The sequence below is a fragment of the Triticum dicoccoides genome, chromosome 4A (genome assembly GCF_002162155.2).
Source record: "Triticum dicoccoides isolate Atlit2015 ecotype Zavitan chromosome 4A, WEW_v2.0, whole genome shotgun sequence".
Lineage (NCBI taxonomy): Eukaryota > Viridiplantae > Streptophyta > Magnoliopsida > Poales > Poaceae > Triticum > Triticum dicoccoides.
The window spans coordinates 731,181,148-731,191,908 of NC_041386.1; positions in this window are offsets into that span (position 1 = coordinate 731,181,148).

The following is a 10,761-nucleotide window of genomic DNA, read 5'->3' on the forward strand; positions in this document are numbered from 1 at the left end:
TCATCAGACCGCTCCGGGTGTTTGGAGCGTAGAAAATTCTTGTGTTCATCCATATACGGAGCCACCAAGGCGGAATTCTGTAGAACTGTGTAGTGTGCTTCAGTGAGAGAATGTCCGTCCATACATATTATTTATTCCCCTCCTAGCGTGCCTTTTCCATCCAGTCTGCCCTTATGCCGCGATTCAGGAACACCAATCGGCTTAAGGTCAGGAATAAAGTCAATACAAAACTCAATGACCTCCTCATTTTGATGGACCTTGGAGATGCTTCCTTCTGGCCTAGCACGGTTATGAACATATTTCTTTAAGACTCCCATGAACCTCTCAAAGGGGAACATATTGTGTAGAAATACAGGACCCAAAACGTTAATCTCTTCGCATAGGTGAACTAGGACGTGCGTCATGATGTTGAAGAAGGATGGTGGGAACACCAACTCGAAACTGACAAGATATTGCACCAAATCATTCTGTAACCTTGGTATGATTTCTGGATCGATTACCTTCTGAGAGATTGCATCGAGAAATGCACATAGCTTCACAATGGCTAATCGAACGTTTTCTGGTAGAAGCCCCCTCAATGCAACCGGAAGCAGTTGCGTCATAATCACGTGGCAGTCATGAAACTTTAGGTTCTGGAACTTTTTCTCTGCCATGTTTATTATTCCCTTTATATTCGACGAGAAGCCAGACGGTACCTTAATACTGAGCAGGCATTCAAAGAAGATTTCCTTCTCTTCTTTGGTAAGAGCGTAGCTTGCATGACCCTGATGTATGCCGTCTTCTCCGTGCATACGTTGCTGGTCCTCCTGTGCCTCAGGTGTACCTTCTGTCTTCCCATACACGCCCAAGAAGCCAAGCAGGGTCACACAAAGATTCTTCGTCACGTGCATCACGTCGATTGCGGAGCGGACCTCTAGGTCTTTCCAATATGGCAGGTCCCAAAATATAGATTTCTTCTTCCACATGGGTGCGCGTCCGTCAGCGTCCTTCGGAACAGGTTGTCCACCAGGACCCTTTCCAAATATCACCTTCAAATCCTTGACCATATCATGTACATCAGCACCAGTACGGTGGTGAGGCTTCGTCCGGTGATCCGCCTCACCTTTGAAATGCTTGCCTTTCTTTCTTACGGGATGCCTGCTCGGAAGAAATCGACGATGTCCCAGGTACACATTCTTCTTACAACTATTCAAATATATACTGTCGGTATCATCCAAATAGTGCGTGCATCCGCGGTATCCCTTGTTTGTCTGTCTTGAAAGGTTACTGAGAGCAGGCCAATCATTGATGGTCACGAACAGCAACGCCTGTAGGTCAAATTCTTCCCCCATGTGCTCATCCCACGCACGTACACCTGTTCCATTCCACAGTTGTAAGAGTTCTTCAACTAATGGCCTTAGGTACACATCAATGTCGTTGCCGGGTTGCCTAGGGCCTTGGATGAGCACTGGCATCATAATGAACTTCCGCTTCATACACAACCAAGGAGGAAGGTTATACAAACATAGAGTCACAGGCCAGGTGTTGTGGTTGCTGCTCTGCTTCCCAAAAGGATTAATGACATCTGCGCTTAGACCAAACCATACGCTCCTTGCGTCATCTGCAAACTCCTTCCCGTACTTTCTTTCGATTTTTCTCCACTGCGACCCGTCAGCGGGTACTCTCAACTTTCCATCTTTCTTACGGTCTTCTCTGTGCCATCGCATCGCCTTGGCATGCTCTTTGTTTTGAAACAAACGTTTCAACCGTGGTATTATAGGAGAATACCACATCACCTTGGCAGGAATCTTCTTCCTGGGGCGCTCGCCCTCGACATCACCAGGGTCATCGCGGCTGATCTTATAGCGCAATGCACCACATACCGGGCAAGCGTTCAAATCCTCGTACTCACCACGGTAGAGGATGCAATCATTAGGGCATGCATGTATCTTCTGCACCTCTAACCCTAGAGGGTAGACAGCCTTCTTTGCTTCGTACATACTCTCGGGCAATTCGTTGTCCTTTGGAAGCATATCCTTTATCATTACCAGCAACTTTCCAAATCCCTTGTCAGATACACCATTCTCTGCCTTCCATTGCAGCAATTCCAGTGTGGTGCCTAGCTTTTTCTTGTCACCTACGCAATTCGGGTACAACAATTTTTTGTGATCCTCTAACATGCGCTGCAACTTCTTCTTCTCCAAATCACTTGCGCAGTTTCTCTTTGCATCGGCAATGGCCCGACCTAGATCATCAACGGGCTCATCTGATGCCTCTTCTTCAGCTTCTTCCCGCATTGCCGGCTCAGCTTCTTCCCACATTACCGGCTCAGCTTCTTCCCCCATTGTTGTATCATCGTATTCAGGGAACCCATGGCCAGGATAGCTGTCGTCGTCCTCTTCTTCTTCATTGTCTTCCATCATAATCCCTCTTTATCCGTGCTTGGTCCAAACATTATAGTGGGGCATGAAACCGGACTCAAACAGGTGGACGTGAATGGTTCTTGACGTAGAGTAATTGCGACCATTATTACAGCCAGCACATGGACAAGGCATAAAACCATCCGCCCGCTTGTTTGCCTCAGCCGCAAGCAGAAAAGTATGCCCGCCCTCAACGAACTGGGGAGAGCATCGGTCATCGTACATCCATTGCCGGCTCATCTTCATTACACAACACCGAATAGACCAAATTAATACAAGTTCATACATAAAGTTCATACAACACTTAAATGCAACAAACAAATAACTCTCTAGCTAAAGCATTTAAATGCAACAACAAATGCGATCAAGATCGCAACTAAGGTAACAATTGATCCAACAGCATAATGATACCAAGCCTCACTATCGATGGCATATTTTCTAATCTTTCTAATCTTCAAGCGCATTTTCTCCATCTTGATCTTGTGATCATCGACGACATCGGCAACATGCAACTCCAATTCCATCTTCTCCCCCTCAATTCTTTTCAATTTTTCTTTCAAGTACTCATTTTCTCTTTCAACTAAATTTAACCTCTCGACAATAGGGTCGGTTGGAATTTCCGGTTCACATACCTCCTAGATAGAAATATATATGTCAACTTGATGGGCATAATTTGTCATAAACACGAAATGCAACAAATAGTTTTAAAAGAGAATATACCACATCCGAATCATAACAAGGACGAGGGCCGACGGGGACGGATATCAAAACCATGGCACTATGTATAACAAACAACGTACGGGTAAGATAATTATACGAGTAACTATATATCCAAATCACACAAACATCAATTTTTTATATAAAATTTCATGAACAAGAGGCTCACCACAAGGTGGTGCCGGCGACGGGACGGTGCGGGCGATCGACGGTGGTTACGACGGAGATTTAGAAGGCACTAAGTAAAACACACCTACATATGCAAACTAAGTGTTATTTTGACCTCAGATTGCATATAAATCAAATACTACCACATATGATTCCTCCCAAATTACTAAAATCCACAATTAATCACTATATAAACCAATGCAAGAGCTAATCTAGCAATGAGAGATGAAAGGACAAAGTTGCTAACCTTGGTGATCATTTGAATGGATGGGGGCCTGCAAATCTTGACAAATTTGAGGCAAATTTTGTGATGAACTCGAGAGGAAGAAGGGAAGAACAGAGGAGAGGGAGAGGGGAAAGGGGGAAGAACAGAGTGCGGGTGGACGAAGGGTTTATATAGGACGACCTTTAGTACCGGTTCGTGCCACGAACCGGTACTAAAGGTGCTGGAAGGGCCCCACTCTGACAACATCCTGCCACCACTTTCTTTAGTACCGGTTCGTGGCACGAACCGGTGCTAAAGGTTCGCCACGAACCGGTACTAAAGAGCTCCTCCCGCCTAGCCGTTGGAACCGGCACTAATGGACATATTAGTGCCGGTTCTGTTACAAACCGGGACTAATGTGTCTCACATTTGACCATTTTTCTATTAGTGCACCCAAAGTGTTCCTCCGGTAAACAGGAGTTGCATAATCTCATAGTTACAGGAACATGTATAAGTCATGAAGAAAGCAATAGCAACATACTAAACGATCAAGTGCTAGGTTAACGGAATGGGTCATGTCAATCACATCATTCTCCTAATGATGTGATCCCATTAATCAAATGACAACACATGTCTATGGTTAGGAAACATAACCATCATTGATTAATGAGCTAGTTAAGTAGAGGCATACTAGTGACTATATGTTTGTCTATGTATTCACACACGTATTATGTTTCCGGTTAATACAATTCTAGCATGAATAATAAACATTTATCATGATATAAGGAAATAAATAATAACTTTATTATTGCCTCTAGGGCATATTTCCTTCAAACATAACCCTCGGGAACCACAGGCAATTCATATTTAGGGGGAGAACCTTCATCATCACTATCTTCAATAATATCAGTTTCAAGAATTTCATTCTCTTTAACCCTAGCAAGTTGTTCATCAAGATATTCACCTAATGGCACATTAGTATCAAGTATAGAAGTAGTTTCATCATAAATATCATGCATAGTAGAAGTGGCATCATCAATAACATGCGACATATCAGAATTAATAGCAGAAGCAGGTTTAGATGTCGCAAGTTTACTCATAACAGAAGGAGAATCTAGTGCAGAGCTAGATGGCAGTTCCTTACCTCTCCTCGTAGTTGAGGGATAAATCTTAGTTCTTTCGTCTTTCAACTTCCTCATAGTGACCAGCAGATATAAATCCCTAGTGACTCAAAGAATAGAGCTATGCTCCCCGGCAACGGCGCCAGAAAATAGTCTTGATAACCCACAAGTATAGGGGATCGCAACAGTTTTCGAGGGTAGAGTATTCAACCCAAATTTATTGATTCGACACAAGGGGAGCCAAAGAATATTCTCAAGTATTAGCAGTTCAGTTGTCAATTCAACTACACCTGGATAACTTAGTATCTGCAGCAAAGTATTTAGTAGCAAAGTAGTATGGAAGTAATGGTAATAGTGGCAAAAGTAAAAGTAGCAGTTTTGTAGTAATTGTAACAGTGGCAATGGTAAAGTAAATAAGCAAAGCACAATATGTGAAAAGCTCGTAGGTATTGGATCAGTGATGGATAATTATGTCGGATGCAATTCCTCATGTAATAGTTATAAGATAGGGTGACACAGAACTAGCTCCAGTTCATCAATGTAATGTAGGCATGTATTCCGAATATAGTCATATGTGCTTATGGAAAAGAACTTGCATGATATCTTTTGTCCTACCCTCCCGTGGCAGCGGGGTCCTAATGGAAACTAAGGGATATTAAGGCCTCCTTTTAATAGAGTACCGGACCAAAGCATTAACACATAGTGAATACATGAAGTCCTCAAACTACGGTCATCACCGAGAAGTATCCCGATTATTGTCACTTCAGGGTTGTCGGATCATAACACATAATAGGTGACTATGGACTTGCAAGATAGGATCAAGAACTCACATATATTCATGAAAACATAATAGGTTCAGATCTGAAATCATGGCACTCGGGCCCTAGTGACAAGCATTAAGCATAGCAAAGTCATAGCAACACCAATCTCAGAACATTGTGGATACTAGGGATCAAACCCTAACAAAACTAATTTGATTACATGGTAAATCTCATCCAACCCATCACCGTCCAGCAAGCCTACGATGGAATTACTCACGCACGGCGATGAGCATCATGAAATTGGTGGAGGATGGTTGATGATGACGACGGCGACGAATCCCCCTCTCCGGAGCCCCGAACGGACTCCAGATCAGCCCTCCCGAGAGAGATTAGGGCTTGGCGGCGGCTCCGTATCGTAAAACGCGATGAAACTTTCTCTCTGATTTTTTCTCTGCGAAAGCAAATATATGGAGTTGGAGTTGAGGTCGGTGGACGTCCGGGGGACCATGAGGCAGGGGGCGCGCCTCCCACCCTCGTGGACAGGGTGTGGGCCCCCTGGTGCTGATTCTTTCGCCAGTATTTTTTATTAATTCTGAAAAGTTGCTCCGTGGATTTTCAGGTCATTCCGAGAACTTTTATTTCTGCACAAAAATAACACCATGGCAGTTCTGCTGAAAACAACGTCAGTCCGGGTTAGTTCCATTCAAATCATGCAAGTTAGAGTCCAAAACAAGGGCAAAAGTGTTTGGAAAAGTAGATACAACGGAGACGTATCAAATACCTAGTTCAATCTCGTTACCGGCAAGTCTCTTTACTCGTTCTGTAATGCATCATCCCGTAACTAACTCATTAGTCACATTGCTTGCAAGGCTTATAGTGATGTGCATTACCGAGAGGGCCCAGAGATACCTCTCCGACAATCGGAGTGACAAATCCTAATCTTGATCTATGCCAACTCAACAAACACCATTGGATACACCTATAGAGCACCTTTATAATCACCCAGTTATATTGTGACGTTTGGTAGCACACAAAGTGTTCCTCTGGTATTCAGGAGTTGCATAATCTCATAGTCATAGGAACATGTATAAGTCATGAAGAAAGCAATAGCAATATACTAAACGATCAAGTGTTAAGCTAACAGAATGGGTCAAGTCAATCACATCATTCCCTAATGATGTGATCTCGTTTATCAAATGACAACTCATGTCTATGGCTAGGAAACTTAACCATCTTTGATTAACGAGCTAGTCAAGTAGAGGCATACTAGTGACACTCTATTTGTCTATGTATTCACGCATGTACTAAGTTTCCGGTTAATACAATTCTAGCATGAATAATAAACATTTATCATGGTATAAGGAACTATATAAATAACAACTTTATTATTGCCTCTAGGGCATATTTCCTTCAGATTTGGTCCTAGGAGAAGGCATTGGGAAGTAATAAGTAGATGACGGGTTGATAGAGTGACAGAAGTTTAAACCCTAGTTTATGCGTTGCTTCGTAAGGGGCTGATTTGGATCCACATGCTTCATGCTATGGTTAGATTTATCTTAATTCATCTTTCATAGTTGTGGATGCTTGCGAGAGGGGTTAATCATAAGTGGGAGGCTTGTCCAAGTAAGGACAGCACCCAAGCACTGGTCCACCCACATATCAAATTACCAAAGTAACGAACACGAATCATATGAGCATGATGAAAACAAGCTTGACGATAATTCCCATGTGTCCTCGGGAATGCTTTGCTTTATATAAGAGTTCATCCAGGCTTGTCTTTCGCTATAAAAAGGATTGGGCCACCTTGTTGCACCTTTGTTACACTTGTTACTTCTTACCTGTTACGAATTATCTTATCACAAAACTATCTGTTACCGATAATTTCAGTGCCTGCAAAAAATACCTTGCTGAAAACCACTCGTCATTTCCTTCCGCTCCTCGTTGCATTCGACACTCTTACTTATCGAAAGGACTACGATAGATCCCCTATACTTGAGGGTCATCAGCAAGGCATATGGATTTGAGGAGAATATGCAAATAATATTTGATATTCGTCTTGAAGATGATGATATTGAAAATAATATCGACATCTTGGTGGATGTGGATATGCCTCCAGTTTTTCCTAAATGTGAGTTTGTCAAACTAATTTGTTAAGTTAAGTAATTTAAATTGTTTATTTAAAAATATTAGGTGTTCATCGCTACTAAACTTGTTTATTTATAATTGTCAGCTTATTTCTTATCATCAAGAAATACTCGGAAAGTTGTAGACAGGACATACTACAGCTATGGCTCCGAGCTTAATTGTGAGGAGAAAGGTTCTCTTATCTCATTTATAGATGATGTTGAGGCCTTTAAGACCAATCACTTTATCGGCCAAAATTTGAGTGGATACGTGCCGCTAGTCCATGTGTTGCAGGATGGTAACTTCGTTGCCAAAACCATGGTATGATTTTGTTAATGATGATAACTTCATTGCATACATTCTTCTTAAGTAAACAACATTTGCTAACTATATATGTTACTATTGTGTGTTGTTCAATAGAAGCTCCCGAAGGAGGTTGTGTCTAACATGATGCTTACCGAAGGTCATATGTATATGGTTAGCTTACGACCGTTTCCGCTGACGGCTTACCATAGTGCATACTCTATTTCTTTGAAAGATGCAAGGCTCAATATCAAAGAATGGAGCAAACAAACGAATGCGCGCACGCAACCAATTGGAGACAACATGTGTGTGAACAAGCCAGAGGTTGGCGACAGGTTGATCTTCATTCTCCATTTTGTAGATGCACCGGTTTCCCTGTTTTATGTTATTTTACCTAGGAGAGAGGACTAGGTCCTAGGTAGTAAGAACAATTAGCTAGTGTTGATTATTACTATGATGATGATGATGATTAGTTGTTATGATGTTGATGAGTTATGTGCAACAATGTGTTAGCTAGAATGATGAGTTGTCGTATGACTCATAGATGATGATTATGAGGAGTTGTTATGATGATGCATGAGTTGTTATGACTGATGATGATCATGACGAGTTATGTATTATGATGATGATGATCGTGATGAGTTATGTATTATGATGATGATGATGATGATGATGATGATGATGATGATGATGATGATGATGATGAGTTACTATGATTATGGTGAGTCATTATATCATCGAATGAAAAAAAATGCGGATTAGATTCAAGTGGATGAATCCAATGTGACCAAGTTGTATTAGTAGGACGTCCGCACAAAGAAAAGATTACCAAAGAAGAGATTCGTGATAGGGTTAACAAAGGAATGTAAATTATGATGATTAAATGGCAGTGTGGACAAATGAATGAAAATTAAGATGATTCAATCATTACTTTACTAGTGGTGGGACAACTTAATTTACATGAAGGCGTGGACCAAAAAACCGGGGGAGTGAACGGCTCGACGAAAAAGACCGGGTGTGGAAGAAGCGACGAAGAAAAGGTGGAGTCGGACGAAGGGAGGGACGAGCAGCATGTTTTGCCGTGCTGTTTGCGTGAATCATCTTAATTAAGTTGTTGTTGCCTTGACATTAGTTTTGGCCTTTGTTGTGAACATGGCGCCGCCATGTTCACAACGATGCATGCAGCATGCACGTACACCGTATAAGTCAAAACAAAGGCCAAACTAATGTCAAGGCAACATTACTATTATTATTCCAAATGAAAGTAGTATTGCTGCTGCAGCATTAATATCTTGAAAAAACATATTGTGAAATCAACATTTCTCCAATCTATACGGCGATAGCAAGGCCATGCCGAGATTGATCAGCATGTGCACTTCATCCTTCTCCTTGACCAGTGCCTCTGCCCCCGGCATACGAAGAAGCGTCTCACGCCCGCAGTAGTCGCAGACGTTCAGGTCGTCGACGCAGTCGTATAGCTCGAAAGATAGCGGCCCGTCATAGTCCTCGCTTGTGTTGTCGCCCTCGTAGTCCCTCAGGAAGGCGCCGCATAAGTTCAACATGCCCACGGTGGCGCCGTACCCCAGCTCGCAGATCCTGAGGTTGCGCGCCATCGGCGACGTGCTGTTCTTGGTCTTGTGCAGCATCTCCTTGACGTTGCCGCCGGCGGTGACGACGCGCTGCTTGAGGATGTCGACGGGGATGAGCGCCAGGTCGCGGAGGTTCTTGGCGTCCGCGCTCCGGTTGTCGGACCGGAGGGTCGAGATGCAGAATTCCTGGGTCACGTTGTTGGACCCTTCGTCGTATACGAGGGAGTTGGCCGAGGCGTTCTTGCACGCTTCCACCATGAAGTCGTTCGGCTTGGGCTTCTTGCCACCGACGTCGCCGCTGCTCTGAGCAGCGATGGCCGGGGAAAGAAGCATGAAGACGATGGCGGAGAAGACGATGGTGGTCATATGTGATGTTGCCATTGCCGCAAGGCCTGCGAGAAGCCTTGAATTGGCTGGGAGTGGTGGGGATAAATGGATAGAGACCGATGCCTAAGGCAGAAATGGATGAATGGTTGGATGGATTGAGGTGATATACATAGGTATTTATACAGTTCAGTTTGGCAGTGGATATCCAATTGATTAGTGTACACTTAATGCAGAGATATGTTGATATTTCGATGCTCACATTGTATCTTGTGATATTAATGCATAGTTGTGTGCTAATGCAACACAACTTGATAAGGATTTCGAAATGATCAATGTTCGTCTTATGCTTTTGCTTGCGCGGATGTGTTGGTGATTCATAAATGTAGCATACAGCTTGAACATAGATATCAAAATGAATATTGTTTAGGTATGCACAAATATATATGTCGGTTCTCATTTTGGATATCCTCGTATTATTGCCTTTTCTAGTCACAAATATGACGGATGCTCATTTTCATATCTTCATGTATTAATACATGTCGAACTCCCATAGATTTATTGAAGCAACACCTCTTCATCATGGATACCTATAAGATACTAATCAGTGCGTCAGGGGAAACCATCACTTTTTCATCGTGATAAAAACAATTTTCTTCCAGATCTCAACTGCAAGAGGTTGTCGTTTTGTTTTAAGATCGATTTAGACACATTGTTGTTGCTTCTTCAGTGTTTGTTTGCCGGTTTCCTTTGTATAAGATCTCTTCAATATTTGTTAGTAGGCTCTAGTGTTCGTTTCATGGGAAAACAGTAACCGAGGAGTATTTGTAACATGGATCTGCCCAAGTCTGACTTAGGAAAATAGAAAAACCCAACTCCAGACCTTGATAAGTGCCATACCTGTGGCATGAAGTAATTCCGCCCTACCGTTTTCTGATGACAAGTTTAGTTACCTTCCCTGACATTTTTTGATGACAAGTTTAGTTACCTTAGGATGGCAACTTTACTTGTGAAGCATGGCAACTTTCTGTTTGGATGGCAAGTTTCAGT